Raw genomic sequence first — 14,124 nt, forward strand, 5'->3', positions numbered from 1 at the left:
AATTCCCTCTATTCAGAATTGGGTTTTGTAGCTCATTTGGAATGACTGCATTGGTGTAAAATGCATCGGACCAGTACAAGATCCGCAGGGTATCCCCATGCTAACTCAAACGCTCTCTGTCTTTAACACTGAACATTAGCATGTCAATAACAGCACAGTATGTTGACGAAGACGTAGGGGGATTCGTTTAGTACAGCAAGAGGCAGTCAATAAACCAGCCGCTTTTACCTCAGAATTCCTACTGACATGTTTTCACTGTGGAAAAATCGATTGGTTTGGATTGGAATCGATCTCATTTAGCATTTATGGAACAATTTTAACAGTGTAAGAAGAACCCACACACCCCTCGTCATTAAACCACATGAAACCTTTGAGTCAACAAATTCTTTCAAATCATTTTGTAATACCATCCTGTGGTCTTGGCAAACTTTGTACAGACTATTTACCCAACAGAATGCCATGTTCTCATGTGATCAAAAATTATTGTGTGATTTGACGCATAAAAATATGTTTGTTGAATCACTTGCACATGGTTTTTAAATCCCTTCATTATTCCAGCAATGGTGGCTCACTTCTCCTGAGAAAAATTACCACCAGCTGCTCAATCCTCTTTTGTAAACATAATTTCTGCAACTGATGGACCTTAATGGGATTTCTCAGAGATTCATTAAGCTGCAATAGCCATTTCAAAATCACATGTGCCCTGCATCTCAGCACTGAGAGACTGGACACTAGACACCAGTAAAAGTCAGATGGAAGATGCCAAGTGGATCGAATAAATTAAAGATGAAAAGGAGCATCTCACTTTGTAGGTAAAATCGATAGCCAGCTGTGGAGATTAAGTTGTTCTGAAGCTGTAGTTTTTGTTTAACCTGCACAATAATGGAAAATAGACAAAACATACCAGCATATTTTGTTCACGCATTGCTTGGTCTGCAATATATAAAGATGTTATAAACCTCCTGCCACCCTATTGTTCTCATCAACTTTGCTGACAGTACAAAGCAGAGACACATAGTAACTGTTGCTATGCTTTCCAGGTCAGTGAACATTTTGGTGGTGGGCACTCTTTTACAAAGATAGATAGATAGATAGATAGATTGTAATTGTAATTGTATTGTAATTGCTGATGATTAATGTGGTGATTTTAATTTATTTAAATTAAATGTATTTTATTTGATTTCATTTATGCTGATTGGAGGCAGACAAAATAACAGATTTTATTTACCAAGATATGCACCAAGATATAGCTAGTCTATATCAGCCTGTTTTGGCCTGAAATATGAAAAAAAAGAAGAATTTGGTGAATTGTTAGCTAATTTGCATGAATTAATAATATTTAAAATTTTTGTATGATCTGCTCATGTCCTTTGTTCTTAATTAATAAAAAAAATTCATTTAAAAAAAATCGTACATTTTCATAAAATTCACATTGTATAGCATACATTCATATAAAATCATCTTGTTAACTAGTTACATTTTCCCGTAAGATCAGTCTTTAAATTTCTGTTAAATTTTGCTGGCAAAAATAAAATAAAGGGTTCATTGTCCATTGTCAATATTGTAGCAATAGCTATGTTTCCAGCCACCTATTTTTATGCACATTGAATATTGCATAAAAATGCTTAATGGAAAAAAAAAACAAGATGCACATAAATAAAGAAAATGCAATTTTGCAAATGCAATTGCGATGCAATGTAACCAAATAAATTAATTGATGCGAATCAAAAAGGTCATGCAACTGCATGAATGAGACAGCATAACTGGACTAGCCAGCAGACCAATCTTAAATGTTGTTTTGGGCATTCTGAAATGCCTGAGCCAAAGTCTGTCATTAAATTGGTTTGGTATAATTATCTCCCAAAACTGTCTTTCCCAACTACGTTCCCAAACAGCAGGTGAACAAAAATACATTAAGCAAGCAGCTGTGATGAGTCGGCTGCTTCCCCCTCCCTAATTATCATCATCACCCCATCCCTTAATCGCCACCCTTCGCCAGGCTCCCAACAGGAGTGAGTGCGTGAGAGAGGAGGGGCGCAGAATCATCCAGGTCTGGCGGCGTGTGATGAGGCGCACCTGAACCGAATGAAGGCTCATTACTGCGGCTGTTTAAATGCTGAGCGCGGCCCTCCTCGGGAGACCGGTCTCTTCCCCGTGCATGCATGCTGGTTTCCTCTTGGATACAGGAAGGGTGCTGATCGTTTATCCCCAGGAAGCGCCGTGGGCCAAGGAGGAGATAGCCGCTCAGAAGAAGCTGTTGCCCCTCGCTCCCCAGACCAAGAGGTGAGTGAGTGCGTGCGGCCACCGGACTCTGCCCCTTACCTGGACCCTTGCTTCCCGAACACTGCCCCACCTTCAAGAACCCCGCAGCACAACAAGGACACCAGATCCCCTGTTTATTTTGAACACCATTTCCCTTTGGACACTTAATCCATTTTTATTTTCCATTAATAAATGTGTCCCCGAGGCCATTGCCACACCCACTGTGTGTCATTGCTCCTCCCACCATACAGCGATGAAAGGGGCCCTTGCACCCAGGCTCACCTCCATGATGGCCATAGGAAAATGGCGAACAGCAGGCAAAATGCTTTTAAAGTGGTAAATATAGGAGGAATATGTTAAAGTCATTTATATGTGCGAAATTTACAGTCTACCAACATTCTGTCGCTGTCACTGAAAACTGCTCTGCTTTTAGCACTGGCAGCAGGCGCTCTCCATTAGTCCTGCCTGCCTGGAATTCAGGCCTAACGACACTAAAGTCATCCTGAAACCAAGGCACAGTTACGTACCTAAGATGGACTTCACTCCTTTAAGAGCACAGGTAATTATGCTCTCCGCAATTCCTTGCACTGAAGAGGACAGACAGTTATCTCTGCTCTGCCCCAGTCAGAGCTCTGAGAATTTATATTATGCGTTCCGCCCCTTATAGGCGGTCGCAACAACCCGTTGTCAACTTCGGTAACTACACCAAAGGGCTTCTGGTCAATCAGGCAAAGACTCTCTAGATGGATAGTAGACTCCAATTTCGCTAGTGTACTCTTCTTTGGGCCTACAATGCCCCAGTTGGAGTACGGGCCCATTCTTCTAGAGTCATCGCCTCATCTTGGGCATGATCCAGTTATGTGTCCATTGTGGATATTTGTGAGTCGGCTGGCTAAATGTCCACATTCGCAAGGTTTTTTAACATGGAAGTCCCAGAATTTCAGGCCAGGGTACATTCCGCTTGAAGAGACATGCTCTGTGTAAACAGATCTTTCCTGCATCACAAAATCCTTGTTGCAATCAACTGCAATTTAACAGCTCAGCATCATCATACTATACCAAAATATATGACTGCAGAATGCCGCTACTTACCAGTCAAGATGAAATATTCCAAAGAGCCATGTAAAAAACACACATAATCTCTCAGGGCAGTGTGTGAAACACTGAGCCAAGGTAGAGAATAGTGCTCTGTGAATATATCTTAGTAGCATATTAAATTGCCATTTGAAAGGTAAATGAAAGTGGCCAGTGGCATGTCTCCCAGTTTCAGAGATTCACTGCACTTTCAGAGAAAAATGATGTCAAGTTTGGCTCAGAACAGCTCAAAGTGAATGTGTAAGCTACTGCGAGTCCTCTAGCTCATAAGGATGTCTGTACACATAACTAATGTTGTAAATTTTACCATGATCACTATGATGCATAACCCATTTGGGCCTGCACAATATCTATCTTTCTATATTTGAACTGGCTCACACAAACTTTGCCATTGTTCATATTGAATTAAATTCCATTTAAATTTAATGCTGATATTGCAATGTGTCATCATTTAAGTCTTTATCTTTATCATTATTTAAAACAGTTAAGTGCTGAATTCCGTAGGACCTGTACTGTAGTAAAATTACCAACCAGGCTCCTTGGCCTGTGGCAAAGTTAGAGAAATGTTAAGAGAGTTGCACTAAAACACAGTTTTATCCAAAACAAAATAAAAGTAATCTGTTTTTGTAAGTTTGGGGTGTTGAATGTATGGCCAAAGTTCGGAAATGAAATCCATTGATGGGTGTTAAAAGCTTAACTGTTTTGGATTTGAAAATAATCACCTACCCTAAACTGACAAAAGCAAGCATAAAATAAAAACACATTTGCAGAAACAAACATGGCATTTAAGGGTAGCTAAAATGTACAAGGGTTGGACCTTTTTTATTGCAATTTGAAAATAAGTATTTTTTTAAATCAATAACTTGCCGCTATAATAATATTTTGTGTGAAAAGAAATAAAAGTTGTAAAGAATTTAAGATTTACTCCCTTTATAATGTTAATTTCAGCTGGAAACCACTGTGTATTATATATATATATATATATATATATATATATATATATATATATTTTGTCACAATCATTAGATTGAGTGCCCATGAACTTCAGTAGAAGGCACTCCACTCAAGACCATTCCACCCATCAACCACCAGATGTCACTTGGACACTAGCACCTCTCATGCTGTTGCACCACACCCGAACTACATTCCCCATGTGTCAATGCATCACAATCACCTTGCCACACCTGCATCTCATTCACCAGCCAATTTCCTTGCCACACCTGCACCTCATTTACACACACATAAAAACAACACAATCACTCTCACTCACTGTGAAGTCTTGTTTAGCCAGTCTGACATTTCCGAAAGGTTTTCCCTGTGTTTGTTATTCCTGTGTTTGACCTTTGGACTGTGTATTCTGACTCTGATTATCCGCTGCCTATATATATATATATATATATGTATATATGTATGTGTGTGTGTATTAGGTGAATCTCAATAAATTGTAATGTCATGGAAAAGTTCATTTATTTCAGGAATTCAACTCAAATTTAGAAACTTGTGTATAAAATAAATTCAGTGCACAAAGACTGGAGTAGTTTGAGCCTTTGGTTCTTTTATTCTAGATGATTTTCACATTTAACAAAAACCCACCAATTCACTATCTCAACAAATTAGAATATAGTGATGCCAATCCGCTAATCAACTCAAAAAAACCTGCAAGGTTTACTGAGCCTTTAAAATGGTCTCTCAGTTTGGTTCACTAAGCTACACAATCATACTGGTGATGTGACAGTTGTCCACAGGACAATCACTGACACCCTTCACGAGGAGGGTTAGCCACAAACATTCATTTCCTAGGAAGTGGGCTGTTAACAGAGTGCTGTATCCAAGGATGTTAACAGAAAGCTGAGTTGAAGAAAAGAGTGTGGAAGAAAAAGATAGAACCATCTGAGAGAACCACAGCCTTATGAGAATTGTCAAGCAATTCAATAATTTGAGTGAACTTCACAAGGAATGGACTTAGGCTGGGGTCAAGGCATCAAGAGTCACCACACACAGACGTGTCAAGGAATTTGCTGAACCACAGACAACATCAGAGGCATCTTCCCTGGGCTGAGGAGAAGAAGAACTGGACTATTGCCCAGTGGTCCAAATTCCTCTTTTCAGATGAGATCAAGTTTTGTATTTCATTTGGAAACCAAAGTCCTAGATTCTGGAGGAAGGGAGGAGAAGCTCATAGTGCCCACACTGCTAAAAGCACCAAAAGTTGGTTAAATGACCATGGTGTTGCTGTGCTTGACTGGCCAGCAAATTCACCAGACCTGAACCCCTTGTCAAGAGAAAAATGAGAAACAAGGGACCAAAAAATGCAGATGAGCTGAAGTCCACTGTCAAAGAAACCTGGGCTTCCATACGACCTCCACAGTGCCACAAACTGATCACCTCCATGTGATGCCGAACTGAGGCAGTAATTAAAGCAAAAGGAGCCCCTACCAAGTATTGAGTACATGTACAGTCAATGAACATACTTTCCAGAAGGCCAACGATTTGCTAAAAATGTTTTTTTTTTTTTAAATTGGTCTTATGAAGTATTCTAATTTGTTAAATGTGAGCCAAAATCATCACAATTAAAGGATCTAAAGACTTAAACTACTTCAGTCTGTGTGCATTGAATTTATTTAATACACGAGTTTCACAATTTGAGTTGAATTACTGAAATAAATTAACTTTTCCACAACATTCTAATTTATCGAGACACCTATATATATATATATATATATATATATATATATATATATATATATATATATATATATATATATATAATATTATTTTTAAAAAAATGTAGCTAGGCATGTAGTTTTTATTATCCTGGGTTGCAAAATACACAGTGGTTCATTTTTGGCAAGCAGCTATAGTATAGAGTTTGAATTAACCTGCTTTAAAGAGACATTTAAGTTATTCATAATGAATACAGAGTACAGTTTTTTTTTTTTTTAGCATATTCACATTTGACTAGCTCAAATGGTAATTGAGTCACTACCTCAACGTGAAAGAGCACGATCTAATTCAAAGCTAAGGAGGCTGAGGTTGACTAAATCCATTTTTTTACTGGTAATTAAAGTGCAAGACAAGAGTGTAGTGTCATCTTATTGATGAAGCAGGGTTTAAACTCTGGTTTAATATCTTGTTAAATCGTTAACATACTAAATACTGTCTAGTTTATCTGTCAGATACATGCAAGGTCCGTTACAGGTCACAAATCCTGCTCAGTGAAAACAAAACCCAGAGGCAGCTGAGACTAGCATAGTGTCGCATCAGATACTACCCAGCCTGCCAGATGACGCTGATGTGATCTGCAAGGTTCTGGCCAGATTATTATACAAAAGAAGGGCAGTAATTCATAACAGCATGCTCGACAGCACACAAGAGCTTTAAAGAGGCTATCTGTAACTACTTTAACTAGCAGGTCATTACAAAAACTACTACAAAAAGCAACCCGATGAAAAACACAAAACCTTTTTCTGCAGTTCAAGTGGTTCTGCTGCACAATTATGAATATTTTTAAAAGGCAGGTTTGTTGCATTGTCATATATTCAGCTTCACAGAGAGGAGATAATATAACATGTTGATTAGCAAGAATTACTGTGGCACTAGTAAGACCATGATTAATCAAATGCTGAATAATAAGTCAATCTGACAACTATAATGAGAAAATATTCCATTTAAAATATGTTTTAATTTGTTTAATATTTATTAATTATAATATCATTACTACTATTAATTAAACATAATTACACATATACAAGTCATTAAATGCAAGAGGTCAAATGACAATGTGACTTAATCATGTATTCAGCAAAACTGAATTTCTCAAACAGCAGCCAAATCATTAAAGCCAGGTGCTTTTCTGTGTCAATCATGTTTCATACTGTAAGAAGGATATGAATGAAGACTAAAATTAAATATGAATGCTCTTCCAGAGTCCAGAGATGAGATGGCCATGGTCACTATGCAGAGAATCTGCAGGATTAGAAAAATCTGATTGGTCTCAGATATTTCATAGTGCTCGTATCGAGAGCGCAGCAGCAGCTGCTGTTGAGGGACTGGGGGCTGCTGCCAGACAGAACAGCACAGGTGGGGAGGGGGCTCTATGTATTACTGCTGTTCTAGAGGACGCACACGGAGGACAGATACTTAGCAGAATTAGATTTACTAAAGGGAGACTTCATTGTTTTTAAAGGTCATTTGCTTATTATCCCCTCATGGCTCTTGGTGCTCATTTTGCATTCTCATCAAGAACGCTGTAAAGTACACAGTGTCTTTATAGACATTTATATGGTATGGTTCAGACTTTTCAGCATTAAGAGAGTAAGAATAGACAGGATTTGTGCTCTGAAAATTCTCTCCACTTAGTGAAATCACTCATTTTGGAGACGGTTCATGCAGGGAACATTCAAGGATTACATCTTCTCTCTCTCTCTCTCTCTCTCTCTCTCTCTCTCTCACTCTCTCTCGGTTTTATTTTACACATAACATGGAAATCTTGTGTTGTTGCATTAACTGTTTCTTCAGGATTCTAATTCAATTACTTTTAGTGTTGAAAGTTTTTTTATTATTATTATTATTTATTTATTTATTTTTAATGCAAGAACATGACCTGTATGAATCACTCATGACTAATTTGATCTATTCTGGTAAACATGGTTCAGAGAAATTTTTCCTACTGAAGATACACAGAATTAACACAGAATTAGCTGAAGTCATGAACTGTTCATAGGGTATGAGTTGGTAATAACTTTGCGATAAAGCATTATTTATTTATTTATTTATTGCATATTTAATATTAATCCTGTCAATAAGTAATGAAATTTTACCAAGGTAACACGTCAAAACTTTATATAGCGAGGATATAAGTGGATGCATTGAATACATTTACATGTTAACGGATAGTTTTTCCAAATATGACTTTCTTTTTTTTCTACATATCATAGAGGAAATATTTGAAAAATCAACAATTGCATACAAAAGGGATAATCATTCCAAACCTCAGTGGCATTTTTCTGTGAAACATACGGTATATATATATATATATATATATATATATATATATATATATATATATATATATATATATATATATATTGTCACGGGAGGAGCACAAGACAGACACAGTGGGCGTGGCGTCAGGCCTCGGAGAGGCTTTTATTAACAGAAATCATAAAACAAAGGGAATAAAAGTGGGCAAAGGGGGGAAAGTGTCCAAAATAACAGGGGATCTGGTGTCCTCGTTGTGCTGCGGGGTTCGTGTGGGTCAGGCAGTGTTCATGGAGGAAGGGTCCAGGTAAGGGGCGGAGTCCGGCGGCCGCACGCGCTCCCCTCCTTGGTCCGGGGCGCGAGGGGCGGCGGCTTCCTCTAGCGGCCGCATCTCTCTCATTGGCCGCGGCGCTGGTAGGGGATGGACGGCCCGGCATCCTGGCCCGTCGGCCGTGTAAACGGGTGCGGTTCTCCTCCGGATCGCGGGTCCGGCTGCTCACGTCTCTTGTGGCGCGGGAGTCCCTCAACGCACCCTTCCTGGACCCACGAGGACACCAGCGTGCATGCACGGGGAAGAGACCGGTCTCCTGAGGAGAGGCGCGTTGGGCTTTTAAACAGCGGCGGTAATGAGGCTCCACTTCCTTCAGGTGTGCCCCATCACACGCCGCCAGCCCTGACTCGTCCAGCGCCCCTCCTCTCACACACCCACTCCAGTCGGGAGCCTGGTGAAGGGCGGCGATTTAGGACGGGGTGCCGGTGATAATCAGGGAGGAGGCAGCTGACTCGTCACATTCCCCCTCCCAAGCGACATCCCCGTCATCAGGGCGCCGCCCACACGGGAGTGCTACCATCCTCAACCAGGCTCCAAACGGTCGGAGTGGGCGGGGCTTCCTCTCCGGGCGGTCCTCCCTCTCGCAGCGCACCAGAACAGGGACAGAGAAACCGGGTTTTAGTGACAGCCTCACCCAACCACAGGGTAAAATGACAATGGAAAAGTCACTTACCCCTTGTGTGGCTGGGAGGCTGTCCCCAGTTTTCCTCCGTCCCAGTCTGGGTTCTCACGAACGTTTGCAAGCGAGAGGGAGTGACATCACCAGACGTTTCCCAACTGCGCTGTCTAGGCTCCGCCTGCCCGCATTCTCCACCAGTGTCACGGGAGGAGCACAAGACAGACACAGTGGGCGTGGCGTCAGGCCTCGGAGAGGCTTTTATTAACAGAAATCATAAAACAAAGGGAATAAAAGTGGGCAAAGGGGGGAAAGTGTCCAAAATAACAGGGGATCTGGTGTCCTCGTTGTGCTGCGGGGTTCGTGTGGGTCAGGCAGTGTTCATGGAGGAAGGGTCCAGGTAAGGGGCGGAGTCCGGCGGCCGCACGCGCTCCCCTCCTTGGTCCGGGGCGCGAGGGGCGGCGGCTTCCTCTAGCGGCCGCATCTCTCTCATTGGCCGCGGCGCTGGTAGGGGATGGACGGCCCGGCATCCTGGCCCGTCGGCCGTGTAAACGGGTGCGGTTCTCCTCCGGATCGCGGGTCCGGCTGCTCACGTCTCTTGTGGCGCGGGAGTCCCTCAACGCACCCTTCCTGGACCCACGAGGACACCAGCGTGCATGCACGGGGAAGAGACCGGTCTCCTGAGGAGAGGCGCGTTGGGCTTTTAAACAGCGGCGGTAATGAGGCTCCACTTCCTTCAGGTGTGCCCCATCACACGCCGCCAGCCCTGACTCGTCCAGCGCCCCTCCTCTCACACACCCACTCCAGTCGGGAGCCTGGTGAAGGGCGGCGATTTAGGACGGGGTGCCGGTGATAATCAGGGAGGAGGCAGCTGACTCGTCACAATATATATATATATATATAATATTGTGTTCCACAGAAAAGGTCAAACAGCTTTTGTACAAAATAAAGGAGAGTAAATGATTCTTATGATGGTTGTTCTCTTCAATAATTACCTTCTGTAATAGGATCCTGCCATTTCTGTACAGCTGCTTAACATCATTTAGAAAAAGGTGAGCTATATACAGCATGAATGGATGAAGTTGTTTGGCACATGGAGGGTGGGTGTCCACTTGAGACCCCACTGAGGAAATATGGCCTGGCATTCTCACTTTAGCTTCTTAGCTCTTCTGCTACCATGAGCCGGGCTCTTCCGGGGGTAACAGCTGCAGTCCCTGGGGGTGATAGGGTTCAGTAATGGGAGTGTGTTTGAGTGTGTGTCTATGACTGCACGACTAAAGTGGGCCAGAGATGGCAGCCAAACACAAGCTCAAAGCCCCGCAGTGCTGAATTCAAGAAGGCAGAATAACAGCCCAGCCTGAGGCCTGCCAATCTGTTTTCCTGCCTTTTTCCTCTCTTCATTCTTCCTTATTCTGTTTCTCAGCTGTTCATTAGCCATCCATTGAGAGAGAGCTATGTGTGTTAGCGTTCCACTTCGGGCACCACGAACTGGTACAGAGCAGATCTGGCCATAGCGGTGTGTAAGTCTTTGTGGCAGCGTCGGGATGAATGAATAATGCAGCCATGGTAGCGTCACTCAGGGAACAATTGTGCTGGTTAATATTCGTGGCATGGAGATTCAGATGGCATTGTGCATCGCTTTACAGTCTTTCAAGAGCTTAGAGTCCCTCAGCAAACTAACCTTGCCTGTGTAACACATGTGAAAACAGGTTTTTATGTGGATTTTCCTGAGCAAAACGGGACATAACACTTGCGGTTTGAATTAAAGTGTTTGTCCACTACACGAACAAATGTGAGCAAGAGGTTGAGTGTGTGAACTTGTGTGAAAGTGCACAGGGTTGTGTGTGAGGGAGAGCGAGAGCGCCTACAGCAAGCAGCTCGAGCTTAGTGTGCTTTCAAATACCTACGTCAGAACTGTTTTCAACAGAAACACTGTGAATTTCACCCACAGGGCTTTTTATTTTATTTTTGAAATCTGCTTGTGAATTCCTTGCAGCTGCACTGATTTGTCTGAGGAGTAGAATGATATTGTTGGCTTGTATTCTTTGTCCCTATGCTACTCGAGTGCTGTTTGATCACGGGAGTTATGGTTGCTCATTTAGGGGTTTTATAGATTACTGTGTTGAATGTATAGTATGCATGTTTTGTTTGTGGGTATTTAACATAGCTGAAGGTGAAATACAAGGCATCGGTTCTATGTACTGACTCCACAAAGCAGAGTGCAGGCTAAAAATGTTTGAGTGGTTTGAGAGCTCCCATGAGAGAGACAGCATAACAGCAAAGTTCATCTGGTAGTACTGTATAGTTTATTACATATCATGTATTTTACTATAATTATATAATAATATTTTTAACATCTGTTATCTCTTGCAAATGCGCTTAGCTGTGTGACTTTTTTTTTACATTATATTATATTATGTTATATTAATATTAATATATTTTAAGGCTATTGTTTTAGGTTTTTAAGGTGTTTTAGACTGACTACATTAACTGATGTAGAAATGATTGGCAATAGTAATTAAATGCTGGTTAGTGTCATTTTAAAACTGATTGTGACAATCATCTATACTCTCTATAGATAAAAAAAAAAAACTTGAAAAAGAATTATGATGCAACAAAATCCAAGATTCATTCCAAAGTAGGTACCAGTGGATGGAAGAAGTCCTCAATAATAACAGCAATCTCACATTCAGGTCTGTAGCCAATCTGGTGTAGAACAGAGCGCCTGCTTTTTATGATCCAATCAATTCCCAGTTCAATAAAATCAAGTTGTGCCCCATTTCTCCCATTGAAAATCCTGTTTCACTGGGGGAATACATCTTATTAGGCAAGTGAAATGGGTTGTGAATGCCGTTTCATGTTAACTATGATGTCTATAATGATAAAGGACAGGACGTCATTACTTTCTGTGTGATTTTTGCTCAAAATTTTGCAACTAAGATACGTGACAAATACGATATATTATGATATTACTTCCCTTTATATATTCCCTGCTTCATATCACAGTTGCTAATTGTTTGTCTCTTTGATAGCGCAACAGGCTCATTTAAGGTAGACTTTCCAGTAAGAGTTGCCCAATCTGTTTCTTAATGTGGAACTCCATCCAAGATGCATCTTAATAGAGATGCAATTTCCGTTGATATTGCTACTAATGGCTTCATATTCCTGCCCTGGAGCGGTACCGTTCATGCTCTTATGTAATGATTTACATATTTAGCTATGGTTGTTATTGCTTCAGCAGCTGGCAGAGTTGGGTTTTACACAATAAAAGAGAGCGTTGATGGCACTGATTTTTGTTAAAGCTTTCTCCATCTAATTAGCATCACGCTTTTGCTAAGCACCGGCCGTGCATTGTTCCCGGGGTTGTTTTTCGGCATGCAGGGTTGTTTTGACACTGGGTCAGGAGGGGGGAGGGGCCCTAAACTAAGCCGTTAATGACTGAACACTAATACCCAGGTGTAGATTAGAAGTGGCAGTGCTGCATGGCCGCAGCAGTGAACTGACATTACTGTTGACACTTCTTTGTTATGATACGTGTGTGGTTATCATTGCATCGCAACTAAGACATGCATATTAAATTGACACTTATTTTGTGTAGTTGCAGCTGAATATAAAATTAACCATAGACGACCTGGACTAAATATCCTATAAGTGGTGAGTTGCAGTGTTAAAATTCCTATATTTTAAGTCTAAGCTACGTACATTATTATCAAGAGATCCAACTGAAGCAAAACAGATCCATACTGAGCATCGACTCATGAATATATACACAAGCACGACTGTTTCCCAAGGCTCCCAGCTGGTGACTGAGTATTTCTAGCTGACACCACGGTGCTCTTTGAGCTCTGTGCGGATTACGAATGAATCTTTTCTTCAGGCTTGCCTCGGGTCTCTGCCACAAGCTCATCTCCGTGTACATCTTAACATATGCATGGCTTATTCTCAAGGGCTCATCCACGCAGCCGTCTCTCTCAGTCGTGAGATAGAAACAGCAGTCTCAGCTTCTGTTGTTGCTCATCAGCACAGAATATTGTGTGCCTTTTTGTGTTGTGCTCTATGACAGATTACACAAAGAAGGTTTGTCTTACCTTACGTTGATGCAGTTATTTCCACCACATGCTGCTGGATGCTTCATTCATTTAAAAAAATCCCTCCATCTCTCCCTCTTTGTCTTTGTGTGTCTCTCTTGATTTCTTATTTCTCCTCTTCTCTTATTTGTTTTTGGTCAGAGCATCCCTGTATTTGTTTGTGCTGTGGCTTCTGGATCAAACTGGAAACATGGGCTGTAATTGGGGACGGACCTGCCGGGAGATCTCCCCCGTTTTCCTCTCTTCCCTGTCAGACGTGCTCTCACTCAAGCTCACAATCCGAGAGAGAGGGATGTGGGCAAGACCCTGCAGTAATGGTGTGATAATTTGCTTGGTGGTTGTTCTCCGTCTCTCCCTCTGATTTCTCTGTCTTCATTCAGTGTGGCGATCTTGGCTCAGTTGGGCTGTCAGAACGCATGGAGACACATCTGTGAATGTGTTTATGTGGCTCTAACGCAGCCTCTTCGCCGAGGCAGAGACCCCCTCCTTGCTCAAGATGTGCTCACTAATGGCATGTACCATTATGGCTCAGAGCAGGGTGGGCTGTGAGGGAAAGAGGGAGAGAGAGAGATTGTGAGGGTGGGCAAGAGGGGGAAAATAGGCTTGGTAGACAGATAGAGTGGTTCTGTGCATGAGTGCATATATGTTTGTTGTTAGACATGTCTTCCTGTCATTGTACATAAAACAAAACAGGGGACATTTTGCTGTCTAATTTATAAATGAAGATTTTGTATGTCACTGCGTTTCTTTGA

At 41.6% G+C, this 14,124-nt stretch overlaps 1 protein-coding gene across 2 annotated transcripts in view; it reads right to left on the reverse strand.

Moving 5' to 3' along the window:
- b3gat1a (beta-1,3-glucuronyltransferase 1 (glucuronosyltransferase P) a) overlaps positions 1-13,867 on the reverse strand; it is a 71,549-nt gene extending 57,682 nt beyond the window's left edge. For both annotated transcript variants that reach the window (XM_026287651.1, XM_026287647.1), the window contains exon 1: positions 13,373-13,867. The gene's annotated coding sequence lies outside the window, so the exon portion shown is untranslated. The remainder of the gene's footprint in view (positions 1-13,372) is intronic.
- Positions 13,868-14,124: the final 257 nt, after the last annotated feature.

This window comes from Carassius auratus, chromosome 18 (assembly GCF_003368295.1).
Source record: "Carassius auratus strain Wakin chromosome 18, ASM336829v1, whole genome shotgun sequence".
Taxonomy (NCBI): Eukaryota; Metazoa; Chordata; class Actinopteri; order Cypriniformes; family Cyprinidae; genus Carassius; species Carassius auratus.